This window comes from Cervus canadensis, chromosome 15, assembly GCF_019320065.1.
Source record: "Cervus canadensis isolate Bull #8, Minnesota chromosome 15, ASM1932006v1, whole genome shotgun sequence".
Lineage (NCBI taxonomy): Eukaryota > Metazoa > Chordata > Mammalia > Artiodactyla > Cervidae > Cervus > Cervus canadensis.
The window spans coordinates 31,457,162-31,478,637 of record NC_057400.1 but is presented as its reverse complement, the minus strand read 5'-3'; the positions used below and the strand labels follow the sequence as shown (position 1 = coordinate 31,478,637).

General features: G+C 39.4%; 1 long non-coding RNA gene across 1 annotated transcript in view; it reads left to right on the top strand.

Annotated features, from left to right (window-relative positions):
- The window catches only part of LOC122453964, a 134,471-nt gene extending 126,619 nt beyond the window's left edge, over nt 1-7,852 (top strand). Inside the window, exon 3 of the long non-coding RNA XR_006273244.1 lies at nt 6,786-7,852. This is a non-coding gene — a long non-coding RNA (uncharacterized LOC122453964). The remainder of the gene's footprint in view (nt 1-6,785) is intronic.
- Nucleotides 7,853-21,476: the final 13,624 nt, after the last annotated feature.

Here is a 21,476-nt window from a genome sequence, read left to right as displayed (position 1 = left end):
AGCCTGATGGGCTATGGACAGAGGAGCCCATGGAGAGCCCATGTCATGAGCCCATGGACAGAGCCTTGGTGGGCTATGGACAGAGGAGCCCGTGGACAGAGGAGCCCATGGGGTCACAAAACGTCAGACATGACTGAGCAACTAACACTTTAACTTTACCCAGGAATTTACTTGCATCCATGCTGGCCTCATTTTTTCTAAGTAGCACTTGTACCACTATCTTCTGGGGAGCATTTTATTTCACTAAAGCAGGGCTTACTTCTTTTCTGTTGCTCTTTTTTCATGTTTGATCCATTGGCCCATTATAGATCCTAGCCTACAGATGTTTAGATCTGAATTCACCTTTATGGTTTCCTGTTCCTGAAAAGTCACATGATCAGTTGAGAGTTCCTTAAAAACCTGCGTATGTAACCTCTTTCTCCTTTAATCTGAATCATTTCCTTTTATTTCCCACCCCACCCTGCAGAGAAAAACAAAGAAAAAAAGCCCTACAGTGTGCATATTGTTGTTTTTGGTCTGCAGATTGTGTTAAGGTGGGACAACTTCTGGTTTTCTTGATGTCTTATGATTGTCAGTGGGCATGTACAGTTCAGCTGTCACTGAAAAGCTCTGATTGGGAGAAAGGAAAGCTAACAAACTTCGAGGAAGGAGATAAAGTAATTAACATTTGGCTGGAGATTCAGAGCTGATTGTGCTCTGCTGGCTATTGGTCAAGAAGGCTTGTTCCAGGGCATAAAGAACAATCCAGACAGATTGCTTGTTGTTTTTGTTTGTTTGTTTGTTTTTGTTTTTATGTAACTACAAACTATAATGATCCCACAATATAAATGGATGATAAGTATTAGAGCTGAAGAAAAGCAACACACTTGATAATATCCATCCTAGCACAGTTGTATAAATGCCAGGAGCCAGTGACACAAGGAACATCCATAAAGGGGGTGGCTTTCCTCTGTCATTTCTCAGCCTGACTCTTGAGCCTAGGAGTGTTGTACTGTCCAGAGAGACAAAATATGTTTGAACATTACTGTGATTCCCTCTTCAGAACCGATGGTGTGGAGTAGACTAAAACACACAGCAGAACAAAAACAGAAGCGGTAAATATCGCTGTCATTGAATCATTTCCTGTTGAGGATGATCAGCCTAATGTAACCAAGTGTTTAGAGATCAGTAGATCAAATAACATGGACTCTCTGCTGCATTTTTTCATTTTAATTACAATGTTGGCAATATGGTGAGACACGTTTGAGTAGCACTCTCACTTCTATACGTAAAAGATAAGAAATAATTTATAAAATTTTAAGGGAGACCAAAACAAAATTACTAAAATTTTCTCTCCAGAAAGAGAAAAATTTCAGCCTACAAAAATTTTATTAGCTGATACAGGACAAGCTTTTCTTTTATAGCTATACTACCCTAAGCCTGATAATCGTTTCATGAATTATTACACAAAGCTCATTGGATTATTTTTCTCAGAGACCCGCTCCTATCCGTGCAATCTACCTTCTTCTGAATCTATTCATTATTTTATAGGATATATGTATATATATATGTGTATATCCTATAAAATAATGAATACATATATCTACACACACAAACGCATATATACCTTCCACTCAGTCTACATACAAACACACACACACAAACACATATGTACCCTCCACTTAGTCTTTATGAATAAAAATATTTCAAAAAGCTGAACTGCATTTTATAATTAAGTATTTCAAATAAGATATTTTAAGCTATTTAAACTTGAATCTCTTTTGTAAAATGTGCATAACATCTACCTTGCAAAGGTATTGTAGGTTTAGAGGTAATGTGTATAAAGCACTCAGCCCAGTACCTGACATGTGGTAGATACTAAGTAATTCACAGTTATCATTATTATATTATTGAAATCTTTTTAAACAAGTAAATAGGCCACATCATATAGAACACTTTATTGAAAACTGTGGGCTGTGACCATTTGTAGCTCAGGAAATCAATTTGCTGTGCTTTGACTAGGATTAAAAGAAAAAGAAAAAAATATAAGGAAAATACCTGTGTACAGTAGCATGCACTGATAAGTAATGTTTTGTGAAATTATTGTTTCTACTACATATAGTGTATGTATTAGTGTTGTTGTTGTTTAGTCACTAAGTCATGACCAACTCTTTGCGACCCCATAGACTGTAGCCCTCAGGCTCCTCTGTCCATGGAATTTTCCAGGCAAGAATACTGGAGTGGGTTGTCATTTCCTTCTCCAGGGGATCTTCTTGAGCCAGGGGCCTAACCCAGGTCTCCTGTTTGGCAGGTGGATTCTCCATCACTGAGCCACTAGGGAAGCTTATATATCAGTGTATGTGTGTGCATTTGTGTTAGGTTGAGATTTCTCTGGATCATAGTTAAAAAACTTTTAAGAGCCATTGATAGAGAATTGGGTGAAGAAATGGCAGGCTTGAAAAATGGGTCCAGAATCTCACAGTATCACATAACCCTTCCAGCTCTGCCCTTGTTATGAGACTGGGAAACCAGGCCATTCTAAGATCAAGAGTCTCTCCCCCTGCAGGTGTTTCTAGGACTGACCACTAGGAAGGACTGGAAGAAGATCACCTGGGACGCAGTGCTCTAGGTGGTGCCAAAGCTCAGGACCCAGGAATTCCCTGGCCATACATGTGCCCACATGCCCAAGAGTTTCTGGGAAGGGTGACCTGACTGCCTGGTGCTTTTAGAGATCCTGCAATTGATACGGTTGCCATTGCAACACTGGGATTTACCTGCCAGGGTCCTTTGCCAGGATTTGTACATGTTGCCAGTAATGCTTGGGTGAAGAAAGATCTAGATCTGTGGGTGAGGAGCAGTGTTATACTCTGCTCTTGCCTGAACTGCAAGGGCTGTGGTGCCAGCCCCATGATGGAGCCAAAGCAACAACCAGGCCCTCTCCATAGTGAGAAAAGAATGAGACAGCTATTCTGTAAACTCCAAAACCATGTTAGGAAATCAGAAATCTCACAGTATTCTAGGAAAAAATGTACAATTTCTGAGCAACAGAAAGTGATTCATGCCTGACACTGTAAAAAATTAAAAAGTCATAGTTATCTTCATTGTCATTCAAGAAGGTTGAATGGTACTTCAGTTCAGTTCAGTTCAGTTCAGTTCAGTTCAGTCGCTCAGTCGTGTCTGACTTTTTGTGACCCCATGAATCGCAGCACGCCAGGCCTCTCTGTCCATCACCAGCTCCCAGAGTTTATTCAAACTCATGCCCATCGAGTCGGTGATGCCATCCAGTCATCTCATCCTCTGTCGTCCCCTCCTCCTCCTGCCCCCAATCCCTCCCAGCATCAGGGTCTTTTCCAATGAGTCAGCTCTTCGCATGAGGTGGCCAAAGTATTGGAGTTTCAGCTTCAACATCAGTCCTTCCAATGAACACCCAGGACTGATCTCCTTTAGGATGGACTGGTTGGATCTCCTTGCAGTCCAAGGGACTCTCAAGAGTCTTCTCCAACACCATAGTTCAAAAGCATCAATTTTTCGGTGCTCAGCTTTCTTCACAGTCCAACTCTCACATCCATACATGACCACTGGAAAAACCATAGCCTTGACCAGACAGACCTTTGTTGGCAAAGTAATGTCTCTGCTTTTTAATATGCTACCTAGGTTGGTCATAACTTTCCTTCCAAGGAGTAAGCATCTTAATTTCATGGCTGCAGTCACCATCTGCAGTGATTTTGGAGCCCCCCAAAATAAAGTCTGACACTGTTTCCACTGTCTCACCATCTATTTCTTATGAGGTGATGGGACCAGATGCCATGATCTTAATTTTCTGAATGTTAAGCTTTAAGCCAACTTTTTCACTCTCATCTTTCACTTTCATCAATGGTACTTAACAAAAGAGAAGTATTCACACAAATGAAGAATTCGCACATAGAGGCTTCTACTGGAGTGTGGAAACAGCTCCTCCAGTTCCTTATGGTCAGCAAGCCACTCTGGACATCAGGAGCTCCAGGAAGCTTGGTCAGAGGAGCTAGTACAGGGAGGGAGGCAACTGGCTCACCAGGATCACAGAGGCAATGACATGGGAGATTCCAAGTCCCATTTGGCTTCAGTTCAATGTTAAGTCCACAAGAGCAATTCCTGGAGGTCTAGAGCCAGCCCTGGGCACAGTGCTGAAGTATGAAATATTTAGACATTATGGGAGATTTTGGTCAGGAGGCCCCATGTACTGAATCACTTCCCCCAATTACATGGTCCCCCCCCAACCCCGGTTGTACCCATGAACCACTTCAGGCTTGAGGACCACACACCAGTGTGGTGCCGCCCTAACTTTGGTCTGTTTTCTGAGTAGTTCTCTCCTTCTGTCAACTCTGGAACACTTCAGTGTCCTCCTTGGACACTAGACAGTGTCTAGGAGGAAATGGTAAGAGAGAAGGGGATGATTTGGGTTTCATGAAGATTTGCAGAATACGTATCATTATCCTGCAAGGAGGAAATTTCCTACAGTTGTCCAGTGAAAAGCTGTTTCAGAAACCCTGGAATCTCCCCTACACAGGCAATAGGTAATTGAAAGTAGAGCAGAGATGAAAGGAAAACCACGAACAACCCCACCATCCTCACAATGGAGGGAGTACGTGTCCAAGTCTCCTCTCTCATTCCTTTCTGAAGGCTCAAGTGTGCACACCTGCATCCATCTTTCAAGAAAGTTATTAGATATGTTTTCTAAGTTTAAAAAGGAGTGTAACCTTATACATGTGAATGATATCCATGTAAATGCATCATAAAATGTGATAAGACAATGTATTATTGAGGTATAAACACTCTATTATCAAAAACATGCTAAAAGATGTTTTATGCACGCACACACACACAGATGCATGCACGCATGCACGCATGCATTGTATCTACTCCCCAGCTACTAGTAAGAGATTTTCCAAGTCACCTGTTGGGAATCCTGTGTTATTCAGGGTGATATCTGTAAGACTGTGCAATTGAATTTTTAGCACAGACTAGTCATTCTAGGAGTTGCTATGCTTTTCCAGAATAGACTTAGACATTTTTGAATGGGAAAGCAATTCAACTTGTAGATGCTATATATTCAATTTTCCTGTTATCTACTTTTTCTGTCTTTTTAAGATATATTTCATACTCCAAATCAAGAGACTTTTTGTCAGAAATTTTCCTTGTAACCTCTTTAAAAATCTACACATTTACAGGTAAATGTAATCCATGTGTTTCTGGTTTATTCTCCCCTTCTTCATCAAAACGTTACCCTCTACAAAGTATTTGATCACCAAAAAGTTATATGAGATTTTTTAAAGGCTTTTTTTCTTAGTAAAGGGAAACCACATTTGATCAATAACATAGTTATAAAGTCAGTTACATGAGGACTTATGAAGATATATTGTTTTACTATTTAACTTTAATAACGTAGGCTAGAGATATTTGGAAACTCACCAATCACTGTCAGAAAACTGCACATTATTGGTTTTTTTATTTTCTTCACAAGCTAAAACTCTATTTTTTTGTTTATAAGATGTACTTTATCTTCTCGTTATAGTGACTTTTTCCCTTAATTTGGTTCCTAGATCTGCACTTAGAATTCATTGCAAATAACTATGTAATATAACTCTCTTACTCCTCAATACATCTGCATATAAATACTTTATAAGAAATCCGTAAATCTATAAACCCAAACACACAATTATACCAAGTTATTAGACACATAATACAAGGCAGTAACTCTCTCTAGATGATGAGCCCCCTAAGAGTAAGAGGAACATCCTCCCCATTGTGGTATCTGAACGCAGTAGGCCTTCAGTAAATATTCACTGGGGCTTCCCAGGTGGCTCAGTGGTAAAGAATCCACCTGCCAGTGAAGGAAACACAGGTTCAATCCCTGGTCTGGGAAGATCCACCTGCCTCGGAGGAGCTTAGCCCATGCCCCACAACTATGGAGCCTATGTTCTAGAGCACCGGAACGCAGCTACTGGGCCCATGTGCCACAACAGCTGAAGCCCGTGGCCTTTAGAGCCTGTGCCCTGCAACAAGAGGAGCCACCGCGGTGAGAAACCTGCTCTAGAAAAGAGCCCCCTCCTGCTGCAACTAGAGGGAAGCCCACACGCAGCAAGGAAGACCCAGCATGGTCAAAAATAAACAAAAGTAAAATTATAAAAAGAAAGAAGTTTAAATAAATATTTGTTAACCAAAGAAAATGTGATTTTAAAATACCAGTAAGAAATATAGTTACAGAAAGAGTCTGTGGATTTAGACCACAGAGGGATGTCATCTGAGCAAGGAGGAATATGTCAATAGGATACAATAGTACACCAACCCCTACTTTAATCCAGCTTCAAATGGATTAAAGGTACAGGGCTGAGGGCACGAGGGGCTCGGGAATGTTGTCAGTCACACAGCTGTTCCAGCTGGACCCTTCCCAGCACGTCCGTTTGTTGGGAAGAGGTGCTGGGGGCTAGAGTCAGTTACAGAGCTGTAAATTCATTCATAGTGCTTCAGAAATAATCATATTTCAGTTTTTTTTTATGTAGAATTGTATATATAATGTGTATAATGAAAGGTGACACTATGATGCAAATACGTGTGGTATATATGTTCAGCTATATATACTTTTCATCATACATATAAATTTGTGTAAGTAACATATATATACATATTTACAAGTTACCTAAACTCCATGTTATCTACATAGAGATTTACATTATAAAGGAATACAATGGAGGCCACCATCATTGTAGTTGATTGATTACTTTTACATCAAACATTATTGACCCAAAAAATATTATTTTTTTTTACAGACTCTTCAAGGAAGCTGGCAATGTTCTCTGATGTCTGAGGCTTGTTCACACTCTTAACAGTATGTGAATTATCAAAGAATAAAACATGAAATTCCCTCTGGACATTTAGGAAATATGACCTCTCCCTAATTGATCTAATCAAATTTCTGGAATCACAAAAGAATAAAGAAAACTTGTTTGAAGTCTCCATTCCCCACCAAAGATTTTCAGTGGATTATTTTTTCAAGCTGCAAAGACTATGAAATGGAGCCCCAAATGGATTCTAAGCCCCAAGAACACTTTCCCACATACTACACATTCCTGACTTTCGAGCAAAAAGTCATACATCAGAGTTTCAGGCCCACAAAATCCAAGCTTACAAACCCCACAAAACCCCCATTCACCTTTGTGCAAAAATGTTGATTCGTAACATAGCCATGATGAAGGATATTTAGATGTGTAAGCAGTTGTTCAGTTACAAACACCTGATTTACGAATAACCCACACTTGGACCCAGTGCAGTCTTCCCTCTTCAATGTTCTCTTTTCCCTCAGGCTAAAGACCATGGTGATTCTGCCTAAACAAACACAAAGGACCACCCCCCCAACCCAACACCCCCCACCCCGCCACACACATGCACCAGCCACAGCGATAAACAAGCAGCCAGAGCTGTAAGAAAGTTGCAGAGAATGAACTTGGAGAAAAACAGGAACTGATACACTTTGCTGTGGGGCAAGACATCAAAATGCAAATCAAAGAAGAATTAAAAATGCTATTAGTCATCCCAAGCTTAGTGGATATTAGTTTAATCAGAGCTGCTGCCATTCTCATTAAAATCAGCTTCCGCTCTCTTTTAGTCTTTCTCATTTCCCACTCCTACAAGAGCTTTTACAGGAAAGGTGAAAGTGAAAAGGAAAGTTAAGTCGCTCAGCCATGTCCGACTCTTGGACTGTAGCCCACCAGGCTCCTCGGTCCATGGGATTCTCCAGGCAAGAATACTGGAGTGGGTAGAGACCAGCAAAAAGTTGCGGTGCAGGTGGAAATAATAAATAATAAAATAAAATAATAAAAAATAGAATGTGGAAGACTATCTCAAATGACCTTTGTGTATTTTAGAATTTTGACAAAGCCACAGCTGGTAGCAGAAGCTGCCTTCATTCCCTGTCTTCTTCCTTCCTTCACTGTTCCACAGCCACCGGCTCCCAGAGAGCAATTATACACAGTCCTTTCACCACACTCAGAGGACCCCATCCAACACCACATCTTGGTGACTGATACCTCCAGGGATGGTTAATGGGTTTCTGTGTCATATAACCTCAGAGATGCTTTCTGGAATAGAACCAATTTAGGAGTTAAAGACTTCCTATAATAAGCCCACAATGGTTTCCACGTGATAACAGGAGCGGGCTCTTTTATCGAGCTGGGGAAAGGAGGTGAACTCTCTACATCTGTTCCTTGTTGGACATGTGTGATATGCCTGCATGGAGCTAAGTGCTGGGAAGCATGCAAGGGTGGATCAGTTATTTTTTCTGTCCTCAGAGTAATTAAAGTCTTGCTGGGAAGATGAATGTGTGGGTTAATGAAGACAATTGCATGTTTAAAGGTATTATGCACACTGTTGCAGTATGAGTGGTGCAAAGAAGCAGGGTCGGTTAAAAATTTGTGGGGTGGAGGAACTATTTCTAATATTCAGTGTTCACAGGCAGAGAGGGTTCATGGAATCCAGTGTTATGGCAGTGTTAGGGTCCTAGACTGGATTATATATGGCTTCCCTGGTAGCTCAAATGGTAAAGAATCTGCCTGGAATGCAGGGGACCTGGGTTCAATCCCTGGATCGAGAATATGCCCTGGAAAAGGGAATGGTTACCCACTCCAGTATTCTTGACTGGGAAATCCTATAGACAGAGGAGCCTGGCAGGCTAAAGTCCATGGGATTGTAAAGAGTCAGACACAACTGAGCGACTAACATACAATACATATATATATATGTACATATAACTGGTCAAGGTATTATGGAAAGGGAAGAGCCAGAGAAGGAAATAATCTAATATCTACTGATACACTGAAAGAAGACTTTTTAAAAAAATATTTATTTATGTATTATTTTTGGCTAGGTCTTCATTGCTGCGTATGGGCTTTCTCTTGTTGCAGTGCGTTGTGGTGGGGGGTGGGTTACTCTTTGTTGTGATACACAGGTTTCTTACTGCGGTAGCTTCTCTTGTTGCAGAGCACAGGCTCTAGGGTACATGGGCTTCATAAGCTGCAGCCCAGAGGGCTGCAGAGGTTGTGAGCATAGACTTACTTGCTCCACAGCATGTGGGATCTTCCTGGACCAGGGATTGAACCCATGTTACCTGAATTGGCAGGCAGATTCTTAACCACTGGACTACCAGGGAAGTCCCAAAGAAGGCTTTTTAAAAATTAATTTTGTTTGATTTTTATGGGGGAGTGAAGGAGTAATTTATAGAGAAATATAATATATATTTTATATAAATATATTATAAATATTATAAATATAAGGTAACAAATGATATAGAAGCAATTATTCAAAGGATTATAGCCAGCAAAGAAAACACAAAATGATTTCTGGTGAAATATTCAGGTAAGTAAATAAAAAATAAGTAAATGAAATTAAAAAATAAGTAAATAAAAATAAATAAAAATAGTTTAGATGCATGATCTAGCCATGTACTCTTCTCTGATATGCTCTTCCTTTTAAATGAATTAAATGCCATTAAAGAAAGCTAATTTAGTTATTTCTAGAATGTTTTTAATATAAATTTGTTTATTTTGCTTTTCTAAGAAAAAAATTATCTAAAATGATGATTTCCACAAGAGAAGAAAAGGACAATACAAGTCACATTCACAATCATAATCATTGAATTAACATATATAACTGTATGTAGCCACTTTAAGATGTGAATGTTGAAGATAATATTGGATTAAAGTTAATCAAAGAGGCACACTTCATCATACACAACACTTAGACTTCATCAGAGGCTAAAAGAATGTCTTGGAATATTTTCTTCTCTCAATTAAGAATAAAAATTAAGTTGTTCCAAATTCACTTTATATAGTGCAGGATATCAATAATGTGTCCATAATGTATCTGTGATGAAAATATCATTTGAGTGTTCCTGGGCACAAGCAACTATTTAAGCATGATTTCAGGAAAATTCCGCTGTCACAATGCTATTCCCCAGCAGTGCTGGCGGTACCAGTGACCAGGCAGACACTGGCTTTTCTGGTTCTGAAGACAGCAAAGAATGTTGACAGAAAGTACCACCCCATGATTCATGTGTCAGGACAAGGCTTAAATCACTCTTCAGTAGAAGCATTTCCAAGGCTATTCCTTCCCACAAGCTTTGTATGTAAGATATTCTGCATTCCCCATGGTTACCCAAAGGGGAGAAAAAAGTCACTATACTTCAGATTTCAACTGCTTTGCTGTTGAATCTCAAGCGCACAATGACTTTCACCTCAACAATGTCTTCTGGATTGTTTCAGTTTTTTCACTGGATCCTGGATATGACTCGTCTTTTAAAACAATGAAAAAAATATCACAAACAAACAAAGACATGTATTCTTATACACACGGTAATAATAAAAGCTAGATTTTGGCATATTGCTACATTGTTTAAGTTATCCGCGGAGCTGGGCAGCAGGGAAATCACCTCCAAAAAAAGATGACCTGAGAAAAAATAATAAGAGCAAATGAATGATATTCTTGAGTTGGGTTGTTGGAGCCAGCAAACCATGTGAATGGTCCCCACAAACTCCAGTAAAAAGGGCTATTTTTAGCTTTGGGTTAATGGGAAATATTAAGCTCCAAGAGAGAAAGGCATCTAGGTTATATGTTTCATTGGTTATATCAATTCTTTTTTCGCAAAGGAAACATTGAAAAGTACAGCAAACAAAGCAAAACCAAAAGACTGGTGATGACATCAATATCCCTCGTCCCTACTTATCTGGGCTTCCCTGATAGCTCAGTTGGTAAAGAATCCGCCTGCAATGCAGGAGACCCGGGTTTGATCCCTGGGTTGGGAAGATCCCCTGGAGAAGGGAAAGGCTATCCACCCCAGTATTCTTACCTGGAGAATTGCTTGGATTGTATAGTCCACGGGGTTACAAAGAGTTGGACGCGACTAAGTAACTTTCACTTTCACTGCTTATCTAAATGAATCTGTGTCTCTTTAGTGTTAGAGTCAGCTGAGGTCTCATTATCCTTTAGAGGTCTCATTATCCTTTAGAGATCTCATTATCCTATGAGATGGGTGTTTTCAGCAAAGTTCTGTCCTATTCTGGCCAGGAAGCAACAACAGAACAGAATCAACACTGGAAATTCAGAGCTTTTATTGTGTTCTCAGTATGTGTACTAGTCACTGTGTAAGATTCAAAGATGGATGTAATTGAATCCTTGTTCCCAGTGGACAATACAGGTTAATAGAGAAGCAAAACAGTTTATTCTACCCTTTATTGTTATTTAATCTCCTCTTTGGTGATTGCACAAGGGAATGAAATAAGAGTTTGAAGAAGGAGGAATTAATATCTATTTGGAAAAAAAACAGAAATTGCCTTCTAGAAGCTGATCTTGAAGGTGTAGGAAGGGCAGGATTTGAATAGGTGGCAAGTGAAGGGGAGCTGATTATGAAGAGATCAGAGCACCAGTAAAGGCATGTAAGTGGGCATTTGGGTCATAATGAGTTTAGAGCTGGTGTTTCAGAGGATATAGACTGCAGGTCAGAGAAAAGTAGCAGATAAATGAGCAGGGTCATTCCACCGAGGGTCTGAAATGCTAGTTTAATAATGCATTTTGATCTGTGGATAATTGAAAGTCATTAAATGTATTTCTAAAGAGTAGTGATTGAGCTTCCTAAAATGTGGCCCTGACCATGTTGTGTCTCGAATACAAGAAGCATTGTACAGAGTGAGTGCAAAGTGGAGGTTTAAGAGGAGGCTCAGTCCTTGGGCATCAGATGGACCACTGTGCTAAAACTCTCATCTCTTTATTCTTCAGTAGGGCTGCCCTGCCCTACAGTAGGGTTTCTTTTCTCAACCTCCCACCCCACCCCCAGCCAGCACTCCTGTGCAAGGCATGCAGGCCAGCCCCGCTCCAGCGTTAATCCTTATACCATTAGGAATATTTCATAAACAGTGTATTGCCCATACATCAGCTCTGTATCCCTGAGTATGTAGAAAAAAGAACCAGGAAACGATCAGCCTGAGATTGGGAGAATGCTTTCTGGCTAGTTCAGTGGTTAACTCCACAGGAATGTTACCTGCCTTTTATTTTTGGATCACTTCCTTCTTCATGAAGGTTCAACCTCTGGCCCAGACAACTCTGTGTAAATTCCTGGTGCTTCTTAATGTTTGCAGGATGCACATGGAATGAACTCCAGCTGAGAGAATGCTGCGGCAGGTTGTATGTGGGAGACCATCACAGGTGTAACAGATAACCTAAAGGCTAAAGAGGTAATAGTGATATGTCAGTCCTGCATCAATGAGACAGAAAATCCAAAGAGTGCACCTTTTAATGGGGACAGTATCACCTCCAAATGGTAAAGACTGGCTCTTGGGAAGTAAAAGCATCTAACTCCTGTTACATATTAAACACAGAGACAGATACAGTACATAAACAGATATCTGGTATATCTATGGTGGCTCAGCTGGTAAAGAATCCACCTATAATGCGGGAGACCTGGGTTCAATCCCTGGGTTGGAAAGATTCCCTGGAGAAGGGAAAAGCTACCCACTCCAGTATTCTGGCCTGAAGAATTCCATGGACTATATAGGCCATAGGGTCGCAAAGAGTCAGAGATGACTGAGCGACTTCCACTATGGTATTAAATTTTCATGGGGGATATTTTATTCACTTACTAATTTATTGGGGGGAAACATGGCTTAAAAGCCTGCTTCAAAGAACAATGACTTATAGAAAGAGGTTGAAACATTGTCATGGGGGCATAGGAGCCTCAACCTTGTCTCTGTGTTCACAGGGAAAGTGGAGAGAGAGTGAGGGAAATCTGTGAGAAATCCCTACCTTGACAAGGCAGAGCTATCTGAATACTTAGCACTCACTCTGACAAGGCTGAGGTAGGTATTAAGAGTTGATGGCAAAATATGACATTCCTAGGTCTTTCTTGCCAGGCTGCAAAGAGAGCTTGCTGAGTGGCTGTTGGGGCAGAAGTAGGCTCTCCCACTGAAGAGTATAACTTTCTTTTTCTTTTTTTTCCTTTTAGACTTATTTTTAATTGGAGGATAATTGCTTTACAATATTGTGTTGGTTTCTGCCACATATCAAAATGAATCAGCCATCAGTTCGGTTTAGTTCAGTCACTCAGTCGTGTCCAACTCCTTGCGTTCCCATGAACCGTGGCACACCAGAGCCTCCCTGTCCATCCCCAACTCCCGGAGTCCACCCAAACCCATGTCCATCGAGTTGGTGATGCCATCCAACCATCTCATCCTCTGTCTTCAATCTTTCCCAGCATCAGGGTCTTTTCAAATGAATCAGCTCTTCACACCAGGTGGCCAAAGTATTGGAGTCTCAGCTTCAACATCCGTCCTTCCAATGAACACCCAGGACTGATCTCCTTTAGGATGGACTGGTTGGATCTCCTTGCAGTCCAAGGGACTCTCAAGAGTCTTCTCCAACACCACAGTTCAAAAGCATCAAATCTTTGGTGCTCAACTTTCTTTATAGTCCAACTCTCACATCCATACATGACTACCGGAAAAACTATAGTAGCTTTGACTAGACGGACCTTTGTTGACAAAGCAATGTCTCTGCTTTTTAATATGCTATCTAGGTTGATCATAACTTTCCTTCCAAGGAGTAAGCGTCTTTTAATTCCATGACTGCGATCACCATCTGCAGTGATTTTGGAGTCCAAAACAATAAAGTCAGCCACTGTTTCCACTGTTTCCCTACCTATTTGCCGTGAAGTGATAGGACCAGATGCCATGATCTTAGTTTTCTGGATGTTGAGTTTTAAGCCAACTTTTTCACTCTCCTCATTCACTTTCATCAAGAGGCTCTTTAGTTCTTCTTCACTTTCTGCCATAAGGGTGGTGTCATCTGCATATCTGAGGTTATTGATCTTTCTCCCGGCAATCTTGATTCCAGCTTGTGCTTCCTCCAGCCCAGAGTTTCCCATCATGTACTCTGCATATAAGTTAAATAAGCAGGGTGACAATATACAGCCTTGATGTACTCCTTTTCCTATTTGGAACCAGTCTGTTGTTCCATGTCCAGTTCTAACTGTTGCTTCCTGACCTGCATACAGGTTTCTCAAGAGGCAGGTCAGGTGGTCTGGTATTCCCATCTCTTTTAAAGCAGAAATAAATATTTTTCTGGAACTCTCTTGCTTTTTCAATGATCCAGTGGATGTTGGCAATTTGATCTCTGGTTTCTCTGCCTTTTCTAAAACCAGCTTGAACATCTGGAAGTTCGCGGTTCACATACTGCTTAAGCCTGGCTTGGAGAATTTTTAGCATTACTTTACTAGCACGTGAGATGAGTGCAATTGTGAGGTAGTTTGAGCATTCTTTGGCATTGCCTTTCTTTGGGATTGGAATGAAAAGTGACCTTTTCCAGTCCTGTGGCCACTGCTGAGTTTTCCAAATTTGTTGGCATATTGAGTACAGCACTTCCACAGCATCATCTTCTAGGATTTGAAATAGCTCAACTGGAATTCCATCACCTCCACTAGCTTTGTTCGTAGTGATACTTCCTAAGGCCCACTTCTCTCCTCAATCCAGGATGTCTGGCTCTAGGTGAGTTATCACACCATTGTGATTATCTGGGTCGTGAAGATCTTTTTTGTACAGTTCTTCTGTGTATTCTTGCCACCTCTTCTTAATATCTTCTGCTTCTGTTAGGTCCATACCATTTCCGCATAGGTATACATATGTCCCCTCCATCTGGAACCTCCCTCCCACCTCCCACCCAATCCCACCCATCTAGATTGTCACAGAGACTTGTGGACACTGGTAGAAGGAGAGGGTGGGGCAAATTGAGAGAGTAGCATTGAAACATAAACGTTACCATATGTAAAATAGATTGCCAGTGGGAATTTGCTGTTTAACACAAGGGGCTCAAGCCAGGAGTGTACCTTTAACTTGCAAATGGGGGTTTTCCAGGGCCCGCACTATAGCTCAGGCTTGTAGGAACATGGCTGGGCATCCCACTGTTGCTCCACTCTTGGGACTGACGTGCATGAAAAGCTTAGCCTTAAATGCTGGCTCTCCAAAACCTGTAAGCTTCTGCCTTCTCAGGAGATAGGGAGATACTCTGAAGGAAGTGCTTCAGCTCCACTGGGCTTCCTTTAAGCCAGTGGACTGGAATGGAAGGACTCCTTGGTAACCAAATTCTGGCCTAGAGTGATGACATCTTCTCTTCTTTGTGACTGAGGGACAAACAGATTCAGAGAACCAGCGGAGGTCTGGGGCCATCCATGACATCAGACAGGGAGTCTTCTGTGCTTCTATCAGAGTTTCTATGTAATTGTTTTGTCCACCCACAAACAGCTGGAGTCTTGCCCGGTATCTGAGACTTGGAAGGGGCTGGGAAAATGAAAAGAACCAGAGGAGAAGGAGGAAGGAGGTGGCCCTGCAAGCAAGGCATACAATGTGAAGGAAGGTAGAGGAGAGCGGAAAAGGGGAGCATATGAGCGTTAGACTCCAGAAAAGAAAGGTAGCAGCAGGTTATCAAGACCATTTTAGCTCAGGAGAAAGAAAATATGAAGAAAATTGTTCTGAAGACTAATTGGCTAGATATGTAATTTTCTCTAATTATGTTGTATGAGAAAATTATGCATATTTATACTTGCCAAGACTGTGTATCTCACTCAAACATGCAAACACATGTATCTGTCATCTTATTATACATGTGTGGGATATTTGGGTATGTAATTTTCTAATTTGATAATGATTTAATGAAGTTCTTCTTGCAAGGTACCTTCCTTTGAATTCCTTTTTTTGTTCCTGTATGTCAAGCAGAAAGTGAGAGGAGACTTCCAAAAATGGAAATGCATCAAGGGAGGCAATAAAAACTTGATGAGGCTGTCACCCTTTAGATCTTTAAGGGATTTCGCATGAAGGGTGAATAACACTCAATATAATTACTTGCTAAAGGATTAGGATATATTCTTTTAATTATAGGTTTATACAGGTAAATGTTTATGGGCTTGCATGGACAAGCCTCCAGAGAGGTAAAGAAGTTTTATGTCTCGTGGCAGGAGAAACAGGTCCACAAAAGGAAGTAATATTGTTATCTCACGTCATTTACTGTGGAATCAGCTTTTGAATTTATGTTCATGCCATTTATGGTTAAAAAAGGAGACTCAATTTGCATGTCTAATATGTGCTTAGGTTCATATCCAGTTAAAGCCAACTAAACTCACACACCCATGTCATTCTGACAAGACTGAGGTGCAGATGAAGCTAAGAATTCTCTAAGTTGTTCATACAAGTATTATATTGAATGCCTGCAAACCGTAGTAGATGGACAGAGGTTTTTACTGTATTAAATCAAGAGAGAAAACGTCTCAATTTTCCATATTTTTGATGTGTTTTAAACCTAAATGGTCCATGCCATATTTACTACTTTGGTAAAACAGAATTCAGCCCAATGTGTTTCAGAAGGGAAAAGTTTCCCAGGAGGGAAGCTTTTAATTACATACAAGAGTGCCAATACAGCATGGAGAAAAAGAATTCTTAGTCATAAATCAAACATGCCCCATTGAAACTGCATGCTTAACAAATAGCTTCGATCTTTATAAGAAAAAAATCACTATACTCAAATACTGCAAGCTATTGTCCCAACTCCCTCCATCCATCCCACTTAGTGGGGAAGAGCCCACCTGTCATCAATGCATTTCTCTCCACAATTCTTTGTATCTTTGTAAAAGGCACTTCCAGAAACCAAGCTCATCCCTGAGAGTACAGGGGCTCCAGTGTTAGCGTGTTGATTTTTCCCTCCAAGCATACGTGAACTCAGGAATGAGATTTCTGTGCATGAGCTGTGTCTTACAGCTTGTGTTTCCAAATATGCTTTTTTTTTCCATTTATTTTTATTAGTTGGAGGCTAATTACTTTACAATATTGTAGTGGTTTTTGTCATACATTGACATGAATCAGCCATGGATTTACATGTATTCCCCATCCCGATCCCCCCTCCCACCTCCCTCTCCACCTGATTCCTCTGGGTCTTCCCAGTGCACCAAATATGCTTTTATTTGGTTGGTTGGTTGTCCCGAGTTCATGACTCTGTTCTATATAATTTAAGTGGAAGAATGCCATAGTGTCATTCCTAAATTCAGATTCTAAATGAATATTTAGACAGAACAAAACTGAAAAATGTGAGACAAGCATGCTTGGTCCAGGCTCAATGAATGCACTCTGCCATTTCCTTTCAAACATTCCTAAAAATTTTTTTACAATTAAGACCCTTTATTCACAACAATTCCTCCGACCTGTTTTATTTTATGAAAGAGCACAGGCTAAAAGAGGTGAGTAAATGCCGAGACTTGTTTTCTTGCTGAGTTTTCTCTTTTGTTGTTTCAAGAATTTGGGGTGGTTTTGTTGTTTTCTCTTTTCAAAATCTACATAATACAAACTTTTTTCTAATTGCAGGATTTGGCTTTGATGTCATGTAATGAGCCATTCCTTAGGAAGTACAAAGTAGAAATAACATGAATAGTTAGGCTACAATTATTAAGTCATCTTTCACCATAAAACCCAATATGCGGTGAAATGAAAGACATCTCTTTTCTATGCAGTGAGAGAAATTAAGATCTTAAAAACAAACAAACAAACAAACAAGATCCTCCCACATGTGAAATTGTGGTATTTGTGACTTTAAGTGATCAATCATGTCTCAAGAAAAAAAAATTTTTTTTGATGAAAAAAACAATTTTCCAGATAGAAATATATACATGAGTAAGGATTTCTTTTCTGGAAAATTTTAGTTTTGAAATTATATAATTAGTAGCTATTGGCTTTCTTTTAATTGGTCATACATTTGCCCCTCCCTAAGAAAAACAAATGGGCTTCCCAGGTGGTGTTAGTGGTAAAGAACCTGCCTGCAATGCAGGAGACATAAGCGATGCCAGTTTGATCCCTGGGTCAGGAAGATCTCCTGGAGGAGGGCATGGCAACCCACTCCAGTATTCTTGCCTGAAGAATCCCATGGACAGAGGAGCCTGGAGGGCCACAAGTCCATAGGGTCACAAAGAGTCAAACATGACTGAAGCAACTTAGCAAAGAAAAACAAACTGTATGAACTGTTGTTTTCCACAGTATTCTACCTTAATTGGAATAGCTTACGAAACAAAGATAAAAGTCAGATTTGCCTTGAAACAGTATGTGCTTTTTTAAGCTCTGGGTCACTATGGCCACCACAAATACAAAGTCAGAAGATCGTGAATCATATGTGAATGAATGCCAAATATTTTTTCTCCACCTCAGGAGATATGTGAAAGGATAATAGTAGCTTATAAAGTACACCATATGTCCTGTGTAAACCTAGTAATATGTTAAAATATTTAATTGTGAAAAAAAAAAAAAATCACCAGAAGGTTAAAAAAAACATTTCTTCTATTCCAAAAAACTAAGGTAAAAAAGTCAAAACAGGATACCATAAAAAAAAAAAAAAAAGCAGACATTTCACTTGATCTAAAGAAATGGAACAAACTTACAAACGTGGAAGAATTTCAGCTTTTGCAAATGTAAGAAGGATTGCAATGTTGTTGAGAAAGAATTTTTGGCATGCCAAATACAAGCAGGGCTTTTTGCCCCATCTTGTGACTTGTTCATCACTCATTCAAAAGTTATTCACTGTTTAACTTCACTGAAAATCCAAGACGGCTTTTCTTTGATCTGTACAGTGAAAACCCAATCACCAAAGCTTATTAAAATCTAATTTTTATTATGCTTCTGCATCTTTCAGGGTTTTTAATTCAAGGAGCTGTAGCAAAATATACTCTGGAGAAATTACCCTGCCATATTAGCCCCTATTAATAATGATGACCTTAGTTGGCTGATCTGGTGACCCTTAACATATTCTCTACAATATAATCTTTTAAATGAACAACTTCCAAATATTGACACCACCATTAATAATAATGCTTGTAGAATAAAGCATTGCAACTCTGAATTCAGGTAACCTGGGTTATACTTCAATTTCCCTCACTTTTCCTTATCTTTTATGTAGATAATGCCTAAAAACATATTTCCTAAATTCCAAGCCGGTTTTTAAAGTCAGTGAATCAAATTGCTCAAACTCACACAGTCACTTAATGAGTCAGTAACAACTTCTGAAACCTATTTCTTCATCTGTAAAATTAGAAGACTGACTTGATTGATCTTAAAAATCCTTTCCAGATTTACAGTTCTTGTTCTAACAGCAAAAGAAAAACAGAAAAGCTTCAAACAAAGTTGGACGGGAAGTTAATATTTGTAATGTCACACGGAGAGATTAGCTCAGCAATTTCCATTAATAGGAGTCATATGGTGAAATTCCCCGGAGCTATTTGGAAACAAATCTCCGATTGCTTAGAACTATAGGTAGAGCCAAGTTACCTTGACTTTTTGTTGTTATTATTAAAAAATTCAAGGTATTCAGAGGTTATGCTCTTTCTTAGGGTGGAGAACTGCAGATACATTGAAGATTATGTTTGAAGTTATGGTTTTCAGATGAATACTGAAGAAGGACTGAACTGAGTAGGAGATGGAATGGAGAAGGATCAGAAATGCTGTAAAGGTCACCGAACTGGGCTATGAATTGGCATGTGAAAAGCATTTCAATACCTCATGGTTCCTTGTTGGTTCCTTTCAATGTACTTAACACCCAAACTGATGAAAGAGGTATTGAGATGTTATGAGCAGTTGCATTAATCATTTTATCTTGAGTTCTGTCGTGGGATAACTGATGAAAGACTAGCCAAATGCCAAAGTCGAAGGGGATTCCGGGGGGTGGGGTGCTATCAAAGGAAGTTTTCAAAGACTGAAAAGAAGCATTCTAACATGTTTCCTCCATTAAAAGTAGGAATGTTTGGATGGAGGGTGTGGAGAGAAAGTGCTAATTTTCCTTTAACATGTGTTTATAAATTGTTCCTAGAAATTAATGCTAGGTGGTTCATATGTCTGTAAATATGAAGGATTTCAGATTATTAAAAATAGGACTCAAAAAATTAGAATGAATGCTTAAAAAAGGAAGTAGTTTTGTGTTTCATCTTCATACGACTCATTCTTGAATTGTTCTTTAAAAATACTTAAATGATTTAATGCTAAGACAAATTTTGAAGAATTTACTTATTAAAATTTTTGAAAATAAAAATATAAAGTCTACTAAAAAGTGGAAAATTATATTTACTTCATATACTATTAGTATATATAACGGGGCTTCCCTGGTGGCTCAGACGGTAAAGCATCTGCCTGCAATGTGGGAGACTTGGGTTCAACCCCTGGGTTGGGAAGATCCGGAGAAGGAAATGACAACCCACTCCAGTACTCTTGCCTGGAAAACTCCGTGGATGGAGTAGCCTGGTGGGCTACAGTCCACAGGGTTGCAAAGAGTCAGACACAACTGAGCGACTTCACTTTCTTTCACTTTAGTATATAATAAGAATTCAGCTGTCAAGGCAAACTGATGTTTGTAAAAAAGAATTCATAGAAATAACAACCTAACACTATAAGTTCTCCTCTGCTGGTCCATAGGTAGTTTTAAATATTCTTTTTCCTATGTCTCCAACAAATATTAAAAAAAGAAAAAAAAACCTATTACAGTAGAATTGTTTACTAATAGGTCTATCTGCTCCCTGTGCTGGATGATCTTTGTAGTTAAAGGTTGTCTTTCTACCTTACTGTTGTCTGTGCTTATTTGGCCCAGTGGCCATTCAATAAGAGTTTACTCAGTAGTTTGGTACTGTTTTATTTTTAATCTAGACAAAAAGAAGTGCAAACAAATACATGATCTTACCCAAGTCTTTAATGCCCTGGATGGTAACATTGGGACATTTATGAATAAGAAACTTAAATGACAAAAAACAACAGTTTGGGAAAAAATACTTGCATCATATATAATCAGGGAAATATTCCTAAGAGACAAAGAACACAAAATAACAAGAAAAACACAAATAGCTAAGTAGGAAGATAATAATAATGTAAATGTATGAATAAAAATACACATGGCTAATAAACATATGAAAAGAAGATCAGCTCCGCTAGTTATCAGAAAGTCAGATTAAAACAATAGTGAACTATTATGTTTGCCTATTTCATGAAACGTAATTTTTAAAGGTTACTAATATCAGTGGTTGGTAAAAATGTGGGGAAATGACCTCAGATATTTTTAGTGGGAGTGTAAAATAGTACAGCCCATTTGAGGGAAGGGAGTTTTCAATTTCTATTCTAGTTAAAATTTAAAGCACATGTGTTCTTTGAATAAGCAATTTCACAATTTGGAATTTATCTTAGAAAAATACTGGTACAAAGAAGCACATGTCTGAATGTTTCTGGCAGCATTTGTTGTATTAGGGAAAAATTGGAAGCAATCTAAATATCTGTTAATAAGGTGCAGGTTAAATAAACTGTGGCTTGTCCATCTGCAGAAATCTCTACAGTCTTAAAAAAGCTAAGTGTATTAACAAGGAAGTATATCTGTGACAGTGTGTGTGAAAAAGCAAGTTGTGAAAGCATATATACAGTATG